The following is a 13,215-nucleotide window of genomic DNA, read 5'->3' on the forward strand; positions in this document are numbered from 1 at the left end:
ACTCGGGAAACCAGCCAAACACATTTTAGTATTCCTTCTCCAGATGTAGCGGGGACTCGCATCACTTAGAAAGGAGTGTAGAGTCGATGGGTGGCCATCATGATCTTCTGAAGTGACACTGAGAAGGAGCAGATCAGGTGGAGACAGTGGCCAGCTGCAGAGATGTAGATGAATTCACCTACCTCGCCTTTCAATTTCCCTCTCGGGAAGAGAAGTGCCCCAGGACCTGGAAGGGAACCGCTTGAGACGACTTGTGGGGAAATGGAGCTTTGTGGCCCCAGAGGTGGAGGAGGTTGGCATTGTCTTACTCATTGTTCTACTGCTGTGAAGGCCATTCTATTCAAACCATCACAGGCATGGACACACTCCAAACAGATCTCTCAGGAGAACCTATTATGAGGTGAGGAGATCCGGGTCCTCCAGCTACGCACATCTGGATGGAATTTGGCATTCATGCCTAAGCACTACTCTCCACAGGCTGACCGCACTCGGTGGCGCATGATAAGACGCTAAAACAGAGCCACACCTGCCCGACTTGGCATCCTCTACCTGGAAACCTTTGCTCTGGGGCTCTGCTGACTGGGCTGAGAATCTGAGTCTGGCACAGTCTAAGGCTCCTCCCACCCAGGTCTCCTTTCTGTGTCTCTGGTGCAGCTGTCAGCCTGGGATCAGAAGTCGGAAGCCTCCTTCTGCCTCTCCTGCCACACAGAGCCCCTTTCACAAACATTCCCTTTCCACTTACTTCGTTCTGGTTGATTGCATCTTCTCTGATGATCCAGTATGACACAGCAGGATACAAAATAACTAACATATTCTCCCTACTAAATAAAACTAGTAAACAAGTAAAATCCTCCACAGCAGTGCGGGAAAGTGAGCAGGTGGGGCTTTCAGATACCCATTTTCTGGACAGTTTCAGAAATGCTAGGAAACACGAGTAACAACCATGTGAAAGCCCTGTGCATGCACAGCTGCATCCAAGTGTTCCCATAATTCCAAGTTCTATTAATTCCCGCCAAAGGTCTTAGATGTGTCAAATGGAGTCCTCTTTCTCTGCCATGATCTGGAAGCTTTCCTGCCAAATACAAAAAGACAATGATAGAACCTATGCTCCTGAATCTTACTGCACGGAGCTTAGCTGAATCTCATCTTTTACCTGTCTGTCTGGACCTATCGCGGGTAGCCCTCCCCTTGATTCCCACAGGACACCGTGAAGTCATGGAGACTCTGCAGTTCATAGCTTACCTAACAGATGGAAGAGCATCTTACCTACCTCCCTGTTCCCTCCTCTTCACCCACCAGGCAAAGCTGGGATTCTGGGAGAAGAGCTCCCTCTCAGGCATTATGGCCAAAGTGAAGGATAAAAACAAGACAGGGGAGATCAGCTCCTCCGGTCACACCCAGCCAGTGTTCCTGCAGACACAAGAAAACATACCACTCTGGAGAGCACTGTTCATTCATTGGGCAGCAGTTGTCTGGAACTTCAGATTAAATTGCATTTCTCTGCTGTCTCTCCCTTTGCCTAAGGGAGCGAAGGTACCAGAATAATAACAATGGCTTTGACCTGACCTGGTCAACTTGTTTGTCTTGTGATGCTAGCTAATATGTGTGTCTTAAAATGCATTTTAAAGACAGGTAGTGGTGGTGCATGCCTTTAGTTCCAGAACTTGGGGGGCAGAGGCAGGCAGAGCTCTGTGAGTTTGAGACCAGCCTGGTCTACAGTGTGAGTTCCAGGACAGCCAGAGTTACACAAAGAAACCTGTCTCATAAAACAAAAAGCAAGCAAAGGAACAAACAAAAAAAGCAGTTTAAATACAACTTCCACATAGTTTTCATCTTGCCTGAAATCCAGGGAAGGTCATCCTTTGTATTCTGGAATCCTACCAAAAGGTCTTTTGGAATAGTTAGGCATTTAGCGAACAACTATTGTACAGAATGGAATGGATTACAATTTATTTGCTTTGTTTATGCATCTTTCTCACCAGTCGCTGAGTTCCATACAGGCAAAAGCTGTCTTTCCCTCTGTGTGCCCAGAACATACTCCAAAGCTGAACACAGGGAACAATCATATGGGACGGATGAACGGACAAAGGATCCAGAGCCAGCAGGCACTACCCAGGATGGGATGGTTCAACAGAGAGCAGCGTAAGAAAGGAAAAGGGAAGACTGCAAATTAGGAGAGGACCCAGGGCCATCTCGGTCGAGGGAGGTGGAGGAAGAGAGAAGGCTGAGCCTCTGAGAAAGTGAAGGCCTGAGAGCATCAAGTCCACGTCACTCATGAGGGTGACCTGAGGGTATCAGGCCATGAAGGCTGGCGTGGCCAATGGCACCAGGCAAGCTCAGTCGATACGAGCCCCACGCCTTACTCCTTCTGCTCTACCTCATCTCCACCATCAGCCTCAGCAGGCTGCTTAGTGTGGGTAAAGCCCTGTTAAACCTACTCTAGCCCACGCGGAATGGCACGTAACCTTAGCAACGGTCTCCTTCAGCTGGTTTCCTCGCTCTGAGTCCTTGGCCTGAGATTTTATGTGAGATATCTCACGTCCATCAATGGTAAGGCGAGTGCTTTGAAATGCTTTTCCTATTAAAAATAATAATAATAATAATAATAAGTGGCTGGTACCCATGTGTGTGCAATTAATGCAGTCCTTCATCCACCCGCTGATCTTACTGAGCGCAGTAACATAAACACACGATTCTTCGTCTGGTAGGGTCGTTCACCATTCTTCATCTGGTAGGGTCGTTTATGTGGGTCAGCTCATGCCTTGACACAGGAACCAGCTCCCCCTGAACAAGAAAATGGGAATCATTCTGTAGCTCTGCAGCCCTGACAGGAGCAAGCAGAGCCAGCGTGAAGGCTGGGGAGCATTGAATGCCACCCTATCAAGGACCAGCAAGTCCCAGGTTCAGATGCTGGCATGGTGTTCTGTCAGTGAGCAAACACTGAACAAATGTTCACAGGATTAATTAAAGCATCTGATGAACTGTGAGTCGACGCCGAGTTTGAGGGAAACTGCAGATATGTGAACCCTGATGATGGGAGAAAAGACAACGGAATGGTGAGCAAATGACAAATGCCCGAGAGATTAACTAATAGACAAGGGTACCAGGTCGCGGTGCCTCTGCGCGTGCTGTCTTCCGAGACCTATGATGATTTTGATTACTGGATACACACTGAGGTCCTCTCCAGGCCTCTGACTATGGGCCCCAAGGGGTCCAGCTGACAAGTGCGGGACTGTGTGCTGTAGTGGCATTTCCCTTGTATTTTAATAAATAAAGCTTGCCTGGGGACCGGGAGAGAAAAACAGTCACACTGGCCAGTCTTACCGACCAGCCAGCAATGACAGACACCTTTAATCCCAATAACCACACTAGTTGCCATAGAAACTGGGCAGTACAGGAAAGGAAGCTAAACCAGGGCGGATGGGAGCTGGGAACCATCAGTGCTTCTGTGCGGGGACTCAAGTGTTATTACGAAGAATCAGTCTTACCCATTGATTCCACACTGTGGCCTATCCCAGCAGCCCCCTCCACCCAAGACTTACAGTTCTTACACTGTCCACTGGTTCTAGTTACTTATGTTTGTCTTTGGAAAGCTCTTTCATATCGTAAGCAGAAATGAACACAAATAGCTATTTCTAATAAGTTGGGCAGATACTTAACTATCCAGCGAGAAGGTCTTGCATTGGCTAAATTTAAGTATTTTGCTCCCTTTCACAATTGGAAACTGAATTATTAAACCCAGAGGAACCAGACCAAAGGACGCCTTCTTCACACTGGATGGGAAATGTGTAAAAGCTTGCTAAATCCTATACCCAAATGAGGGTCCCAGGGATTAGAGGAGTCCACCTCAGAGCTAAGAGTCAGGAAAAGGCAGAAGTCAGTGCTCTGCCTAGAGCCGTCTGTCTTCTGGGTACTGGCTTGAAGGCTGCTGGAAATTGTAACCATTCAGTTTCCAGTAACTGAAAAAAAATATGGCTTTGTTGAATCAAATAGTTTCTCAAAACCTAAATCATTCCATAAACGGAGTGAGTGAGGCAGATGAATTCGGACAGCCCTTGTAATGATAATGGCTGCAGATGCCAGAAAGTGTTCTGCAGATGCCAGAGACTATCTAAGATGTGTTCATCTGGCTGGGTGGTGGTGGCACACACCTTTAATCCCAGCATTCAGGAGGCAGAGGTAGATGGATCTCTGAGCCAAAGAGTGAGTTCCAGAATAGCCAGGGCTACACATTGAAATTACATCTCAACAAACCAAAAATTAAACAAACAAACCATCTACCATAAGGTTGGTATGGTTAACTGCACCAGCCCAGGGGCTATGGAGCCTCAGAGAGGTCAAGTAAACCTCTAGGCTCACCCAGCTTGAACAGGGAGGGTGCAAGCAGGTCTATGTGTCTCCAAAGACTGTTCCCTCCGATTCTCATCTTCAACTGAGAGGAGGAGGGGGAGGATCAGGGTGAGTCTGGGCGATTCTTCCAAGAGCAAAGGCAGGTCCTTGTAACGCAATGAAATCAGAGCAGGCACAATGAAGGGTCTAATCGCTGGCAAGAATGAGAGCCGCCGTGGCAGCGCCGCTATAAGCATATATGTCTTCTGAACAACTATGCGCTTCATTTGAGGACATCATCTGGACCTTATTAGGACTCAATAGATGCTTGGAGCCGGTAAATAAATGTGTACCTCCAACAAAACAAGATTGGCTCTTTGCTTGTATAATAGGTATTTCTGCGCGCTTTAAATTACCCTCTCGGGCAGTAAGTGTCTTAACATCGATAGCTTTTCCCGTTTACGCAGCTCGCTATGGTCAGTGAGCATCGTTTTACTCGGAGCAATGCTTTGAAGCTCGGACAGCGGGAATAACTTCATCCTATCTTTAGGACTCTGGTGCACAGAGAGGTTAAGCAAATCATCCAGAGTCACATAGCTAGCTTTCGTAGCTGTTCTCCTGCCAATAGACTGCGTCCTCCTGGGAGGAATGTCCCTTTCTGATTCATCACTGAAGGTTAACACGGTCAAACCTACACCTTGTTCCCAACAGTGCTGCCCGCTCATCTCTTGGGTGGTTTTTAATGGATGAATGATTGCATATGAAAAGAAGGAATGAAACACTAATAAGATTTGCACTGGGGCCGCATGACTTTCAGATTTGGATGAAAACACTCTAGAGAATTCTTTTGCCTATGCCCATTACATTCAAAGGCGCGACCTCCCAAATGCTCAAACAAGATCATTCTGCTGCACTTTCCTAGCTGGGGAATGTTTGTTTTAGGTCATTTTGGAGCCATAAATCTTGCTAATCGGTGCCTAATGGTTCTGAGGATGACTTAAGCAAGTGTCCCATTAATTGAAAGAAGAATGTTGTCATCTGTCATCGAGATTCCTCATTATGTTCTATCAAATTCAAAACAGAGCCGGGTTCGGAATTCTTTTATGAACAGTGTAATTACAGCACATCCTATGGCGTTTGGAAGTAGTACTCACAATTAGCATCCCTGTCATGAGTGGGAAGTGATCCGTGCTAAACAGGAGCGGGACCAGATGGGCCTCACCAAGACCCCCTACCCACCCTCTTCAGCTCCATTAAATTAAGCTGTCCTTGTTTGGGGGCGGGGGGGGGGGGAGAGGCATAAATCAATCTTTTACCTCTGTGTGTACTAAAGAAATGTGTCGCTTCCCTCAATTACAAGTCAAGCGTTGTGATTGCAGCGGTAGAGCAGAACTACATCTACTCCAGATGATTCCAGAGAATCAGCTAGATTCTGAGGAAGATGCCCCAGACCCCAGGCGGGCTGATCAGCATGCAGAACTCAGACGTCAATCAACCTTCAGCCTTCTTTGTCCTTTTCCTAGGAGGCAATGAGCAATGCCCTCCAAACCACCAGGTTTCTGTTTCCTCCCTGCAAAGTAGTACCTCTGGGGACACAGCCAGCACTCTCCACGATGGTGCAGAAGACCCTGCACTTATGAGAAAGATTCCTGGTCTTGAGTCCCGTGTAGCACATATGTTTTACCTCTGGGGCTCCAATTTCTCCTTGATTTTGATAGGGTTGTATTCATTTTTGTTTTGTTTTGGTCTGACTTTTTGTCTTCTTTTTATTTGGTTGTTTTGATTTTGGTTTGTTTTTTGAGGCAGGGTTTCTCTGTGTAAAAGCCAAGTTTTTTGTTGTTGTTTTTGGTTTTCTTTTTTATCTTTCTTTACCTCACCTTCTACCGTCCCGTCTTCCAAACTCCCGTCTTGATTTCGTTTCTCCTTCTTCATTGGCAGCTGCTCCTAGGTCACATGACAATCACTTACATCTTAGTAAGAAGTGTAGTCAATATGAGTTCCACACATTGCACAGCGAGCGTATGCACCCACCCAGCTTACAACTAGTGCACACAGAGTGTGGAAACCCCTCGTGTCAGAGCACGATTCATCCTCCACCTCGTTATGGGGGGGTTGTTTTGTGATTGATGAAAGAATTTTTTGTATCAATGATCTTTTGTCTGCCATAAAATAAACAGAATAATGGACAAGTTGGGGGGACTTTAAATGAAGAGTAGGGAAATTTTACCTATAACTCCCTCCCTCAGAATTAACTACTACGGATATTTTGATGTGTTTTTTCATTTTCAATTATATCAACACAATTTTTATAAAAATGTAGAGAACAACATACTAAGCATTGGTATTTATACCAAACCAAGCAAAGGAAAAAAAAAAAAAAAACACTAGAAAATTCCCTACCTTATAAGAACTAACAAGTGTCCTAACCGTGAAATGTTCCAGGCCTTCCCTTGTCTTTTACTACAAACTTATATATGTATGAATAAAATATGATCTGGTTCGCCTGCTTTTAAACCTCGAATACGCCTCTGTGCTACGACCTGCTTTTACAGCCATACAGCTTTCCGGTTTGCTCCTGTCGTGTCTAGAAGTGCGACTCTGATGCCAGTCTCTAGCTTTTGTCTCTCATTTAACTTCTGCAGAGTATGGCGCTGTGCAAAGGAGTATAACAGTCTGCTGTGCGTTCTCCCCGTGATGGGTGGCGGTGCTCTAGGGTGTCACGAGTCTTTTGCTGTTGCATGAAAACACCATTTCTCCCAGCATACATATGTACAGGAGGGTGAAGCTTGGTCTCAGAAGCTGCAGCCTGAACGTTGGCGGCAGGCGTCACCAAGAACATATGTCGCTTCTAGGACTTACTCCAGTGGAGGGATGCCACAGAGCTCAAGGATGGAGGGAAGTACAATGATAAACTAGAACTGCCCTCTGAAATTCAGAATCTGCACCCCGGGGAGTGGAGGAGTCAGGAGTCGCTATGGTTTGAGTGTCTTCTCAAGGTTCACACGGTAGGAAGGAGAATGCTCACTGTGGCTATGGTGCTGAAAAGTGCTACAACCTTTGTGTGTGTGTGGGGGGGGGTGCCTGCATGTACCACGTGTGTGTGTCTGGAGCCATCGGAGGCTGGAAGAGGGCATCAGAGCCCCTGGAACTGGAGTATGTAAGTGTTGTTAGCAAGCATGTGGATGCTGGGAGTCAAACCAGTCCTCTGAAAGATCAGCTCTTAATCTCATCCTCCCTCCAAGCCCTGTGATAGACCCTCTGAGAGGTGGCTCCCAGCAGACGCTAATAAGATCACGGCACAATGCCACTGGGAAGAACTGGTGTGGCTCTTCTGGTAAGCCACCTCAAGGGCAGAACAGTAAGAGAGAAAGGGTACCTCACCTGAACTCCTGCTTCCTGCCTCTCTGTGACTCCCATGTGTCCTCCCTGAGGTACCATCCACCATCCTGTGAGGCAGCCAGGAGCCCTCATCACTGTCTGAGTTGATCACACAGTATAAGGCTTTCCGACTGTAACACTGAGTGAAATAAACTCCTTCCTTTTATAGCTCAGCCAGCCTTGGGTATTTTGTCATAACAACCAAACTCAGACAAAAATAAAAGTTGACTTGGTCTCCAAACCGTCTTGCAATCTTTATATCCAGGGGACTGGAGAGATGACTCAGCAATTAAGAAACAAAGCCAGAAGACCTGGGTTTGATTCCCAGTGCTCATATGTTGGCTCACAACCATTTGTAGCTCCCCTCTCAGTGGATCTGACTTCCTCTTTTGGTTTCCTTGGACACAGCATGCACAAAGCACACAGACATACATGCCGGCAAAAGAGCCATATACATTAAAAAAAGATAAAAATAAATAAAAATGTTTTTAAGCATCTACATAGTGAGTAGATATTTAAACCAGGCTTGCTTGTAGTTCATGGCACTTGACTGGAGTCCTTTCTACCGACCAGCAAATCTCTCGGGTCTGCCAGGTCAGAGAATTTAAACAATGACGCTCAAGAGCTTTGATCAGAAGAAGGGGGGTGCGGTCCTGGTCTGACTTAGGCTCGACACTGACAGTGTATTCTTCATTTTCCTGTCCACGGTAGATTCATGAGCGTGATTTTAAGATATAAATCCCAGTCGAGGGAATTTATATTCCGTTTCTGCCCTCCCGCATTGCTCCTCCCACGCGCGCACAGAACCCTGGGAAACAAAGACTCGGACAGAAGGCTTGGGTGTTCAGAGTGAAATGGAGATATAAGGTCGGAGCTGTATGCTCCTCAGAGAAGGCTGCAGTCTGTGGGGCTGTTCAGAACCTCTCCATCGAATTCAGGTATTTAAAAGTCTCTGACTACGTGAGGGAAAGTGTTTAATGCAGGTTACACCTAGTAGACATTTTCATAACGTCTGTCTTTGTAACACGGCTGTGAAGCCAGCTGCATATCTATGTATTTTGCTTGAGAAGAAGAACTGAGATATCCGTAGGCTCAAGTGTCGAGGCCAGGATGGCCCAGCCATGGCCCGTCAGGTTCTACACCCTTCATATGCATTCTACACCCTTCGTATGCGTTCTACACCCTTCGTATGCCGTAACAGCGCTACCTCCTTTCCTGGAACCCTTCCCTGGAGACCTGGGCAAGGCCACTAAGAGGTTAAAACTAACAACACTGGTCAGAAACGGCAGACTCTCTGTGTGCTTAGGAAAGCACACACTGAAGGACCAGCAGGCTCTGGCTGGCCTCCTGGCTTTTACCTCTGCTAGTGGTGTGACCTCCCTGAATCTCTATTCATACACAAGCAACACAGAGATTGCCTGTATCTTAAGGCGATGGTGCGATCCAGTGAGTTCACATAGTGTTTAGCAAAGAACTAACATAAAACACAAATTACAATCTGTCCCTAACCCGTAACAGAATAGAGTGAGTTTAAAACACAGTGGTAGCTCACATGTCGGCTTATGTGAAGCCCAGCCTCAATCCCCAATCCTATGTGGCAGGTGGGGGAGGGGTGTTTACAAGCAGTGGGGGAGGGGCGAGGGGGAACTTGAACAGAATTATGCATCCTGCCCTTTATGCAGAATTGCACATAGATTACTTTAATGCTTCTGACTTCTTTTATTATTAAGTAGGTTTATTCCGATGAAAAGCATTGACTTCTATTTTCTAACTTGGGTTTGTATCTCAACAAGCTATGTTGTCGTCCCAGAAAACTGGTACAGCCTGTCTCTGCTTCTGATTCACGGGGTGGATCAGATCCCTGTGTTTGCAAAAATTTGGGAACACTATTAATGACATTTTACTAACAGAACATTTGAGCAAAACAAGTTTGAGGTCCACAGTGAAGCTATAGCCGTGCCCAGCCTCCACTGCCAAACAGATACAGGTTTCTGCTTCGGGGAAATCAAGGTGCTGCTTTTTAAACGATGAAAAGATTCACCTGGACGTGAGTTTTGTCCTTGGTGATAGATAAGGATCTACTTGCATTCTTCTACAGCCTGACATCCAGTTATGCCAGCACCATGAGTTGAAGACGCTTTCTTTTCTCCATTGCATGGTTTTGACTTCTTTGTTGAAATCAAGTGTCCATAACTGTGCGGAGTTATGTCTGGGTCTTTGATTTGATTCCGTTGATCCACCTTTGTGCCAGTTTCATATCATGTGTTTTTATTACTGTAGCTCTGTAGTAGAGCTCGAGATCAGGGGTGGTGATTCCTCCAGAAGTTCTTTAATTGTATTGTATTAGCTATCCTAGGTTTTTTTTTTCCATATGAAGCTGAGTATTGTTCTTTCAAGGTCTGTAAAAAATTGTGTTGGAATTTTGATTGGGATTGCATTGAATCTGTAGATTGCACAGACCCAGGGAGGCTAGGTACGAGGAAGGCACAGGGTGGGGGCTGGGACATGGATCTCCTGGGGAAGGTGAAATAGAAGAGATCTCCTGTTTGGATTGTGGGTAGGTGGGCATGGGAACTTGAGGAATTGGTTTGGGGTGGGTGGAGGGGGACAGTACTGAGAGAGATAACTGGAAAGGGGGACTTTATGGAGTTTGGTAGATGCCTGATACAAAGGTAACTTCCAGGAGTCTATGAGGATATAGCCCCAGCAAAGACTGGCAGCAGCGGATGCATAGCCTGAACTGGCCATCTGCTGTGGTTGGATTGATGACTATCCTGCTTGTCACTGGAGAGCTTTCATTCAGGGACTGATGGAGGCAGATTAAGAGACCCACGACCAAACAGTGGGCCAAACTTGGGGAATCCTTCTGAGGACAGGGAGGGGTATTGTAAGAGACAGGGGGAACCGAAACATTGCAGGAAACCCCACAGAAACTGCTAGCTTGGCTCGTGGGAACTCACGGAGTCTGAACCAACAACCAGGGAGCCTGCATGGAACAGACCTAGGCCCTCTGCACACACGTGATAGTTGTGTAGCTTGATCTGTATGTGGGAATCCTGGCAATGGAGAAGGGGGCTGTCCCTGGTGCTCTGGCTGGCTCTTGGGAACCTATTCCTCCTGCTGGATCGCCTTGCCCAGCCTGAATACAGGTTGCGGGGGGGGGGGGGGGGGGGGGGTGGGTGTCGGAGGTTAGTTTTTCATTCTTTTTTTGAGTCCGGGGGGATAGAGGGGGGGGGGGGGGGGGGGGGGGGGGGGGGGGGCTTGGTCTTGTGGCAGCTTAGTATGTCATACTTTGCTGAAGTCCATGGGATTACAGAGGAGGGGTGGAGTGAGGTGGGGAGGCAGTGGGCAGAGAGGAGGGAGGGGAGCTGCCATCAGGATGTAAAATAAATAAATTAATTTTTAAGAATATTTAAAGTGATGAAAAGACCTTAACTGACTAGCTTCTTGCCATGCCTACAGAAGTCCCAGGACTATTCTGGGTTGGTGGGAGTGGCAACTGGGGAACCCCGAAAAGATCACAGTCTGTCTTCAGCAAGTAAGTGTTACATGATGCAAAACCTTCCACTTTCATATATCCCATAGAAGGTTGCATTTATTGGATGATGTAGGTCTGCTCCTCACTGAGCAGGCAGACATTTTGCCCAACTGAATGGGGAGGTGCAGGCTGACAAACACCAGGGCTTACTGAGCCACCTCACCTCCTATATTGCTGACAAGAAGGAAGATGGCAGAGGAACGGGGGCCACTTTAGGAAAGTTTCTGCTTCCATTCCCCCGAAAGCAGCTTTTCTCAATCTGTTGATCACCACCTCCTTGGGGTCATATAGTAGACATCTTGCTTATCAAATATTTACATTACAGCTTATGACAGTAGCAAAATTACAGTTACAAAGTAGCAATGAAACACATGCCTGATATTTCCTACATGACTGATATTCTTGTCTTTGCCCACCCAGCATCGAGGATACTAAGTTCATATTAATCTTATAATCCAAGAATTTATATTAATACTCAAGATGGTTATTGGGCGGTGGTGGCACACACCTTTAATCTCAGCACTAGAGAGGCAGAGGCAGGTGAATCTCTGTGAGTTTGAGGGCAAACTGGTCTATAGACTGAGTTCCAGGACAGCTAGTACTGTTACACAGAGAAACCCTGTTTCAAAAAAAAAAAAAAAAAAAAGAAAGGAAGAAAGGGAAGGAAAGGAAAGAAAGAAACAAAGAAATAAAGAAAGAAAGAATCCCAAGAGGGTGAGGACTTTAAGTTCAAGAACAGCCTAGATAATGTAAAGAGGCCTTTGGGTTTTTGGTTTGTTTGTCTAGTTTTTTTTTTTTAATTAAGCAAGAAACACTCTCCTCCAAAACCAAAATACAACAAAACAAACACCAGCTAGCAAGAAGGAACAGTCAGAAAAAGAGAAGGGTGGGACAGGCCTTATGCTTCACAACTGGAAACAGGAACACTTAACAGCCCAGCATCCCTCCTAAGGTACACACTCCATTAATAGTCTGAAATAATAGTTCAGGAAAAGCATGTGAGAGGTTACCTAACACTAAAGTTTATCTGGACCAATTGACAAGCGTGATTAGGCCGTGAGTCCCCACAAAAGAAAGAGCAATGACCTGTGGCACAGGTTCCTTCCATCTACGGCTCTGGCACCCGCACACAGAGGCCTGAGCTGATCTGAAGTCTGTGCTTGTCCCCAGCCAGCCAGCACTCAATTTACAAAGAGACAAAAGTCTGGCTGTGTACAAAGCCGGGGAGCCAGACACAGGAGGGTGACTCAGCCTTATAAGAACACCGTGAGACAAGGAGCGTGCTGGTGACTGTGTCCTGAGTCCAGCAGCAGAAGCTGCTGCCAGCCAGGGACTGTCCAGCAGGGACACAGGCACGAACACCACACAGACAAGGGTCTTCTTGAACGTCTAGAAGTCCTTCACTAACATAATTCCTCTCTTCACTTCTGAGTCCATACACTATCCCAAACCTTCCAAATTCGATTGCAGAGTGAGGCAACCTGCAATTCTGTGGGGAGAATGCAGTGCTGGAAGCCCTTTTCTAGTGTTCTTTGGAAAGCACACGTCTGTAAGATCTGAGGGGGATCCTGGAATTGTCCTGATACACCTCCCGAGGGCTCCGCTCATAAATGCCCTGATCAGAGGATGCCCTGCTCATTATAAGGCACAGACTACCTGTGCTTCAGTGAAGGAGGAGGAGGAGAACATCATCATAAAAAAAAAAAAAAACCTTCTCTTGTGTGTGACCTTGTATTGCCCTCTAAGACAGTAAGAGGGTTTGTACCCAAAAGCCTTCATCACCAACTTCTCTTAGAGTGACCTGAGGGGACCTGGGGAAGGCTGGCCGGAGCCAGCCTTGTATTTTCATAAACAGCATGAATTTTAGAGAGATCCATGAAATGAATCCCTTCTGTGCTTCCTGCACAGGTGCCGAGCTGGGGGGGGGTTAGGTGTGGGGGGGTGTGGGTGTGTATTGGGACAGTGTTCAG

At 46.7% G+C, this 13,215-nt stretch overlaps 1 long non-coding RNA gene across 2 annotated transcripts in view; it reads right to left on the reverse strand.

Annotated features, from left to right (window-relative positions):
* Nucleotides 1-2,562: 2,562 nt before the first annotated feature.
* LOC126508533 (uncharacterized) overlaps nt 2,563-13,215 on the reverse strand; it is a 104,629-nt gene continuing 93,976 nt past the window's right edge. For both annotated transcript variants that reach the window (XR_007593864.1, XR_007593861.1), the window contains exon 6: nt 2,563-2,784. This is a non-coding gene — a long non-coding RNA (uncharacterized lncRNA). The remainder of the gene's footprint in view (nt 2,785-13,215) is intronic.

This window comes from Alexandromys fortis, unplaced genomic scaffold, assembly GCF_014885135.2.
Source record: "Alexandromys fortis isolate MF-2015 unplaced genomic scaffold, M_Fortis_MF-2015_v1.1 scaffold_79, whole genome shotgun sequence".
Taxonomy (NCBI): domain Eukaryota; kingdom Metazoa; phylum Chordata; class Mammalia; order Rodentia; family Cricetidae; genus Alexandromys; species Alexandromys fortis.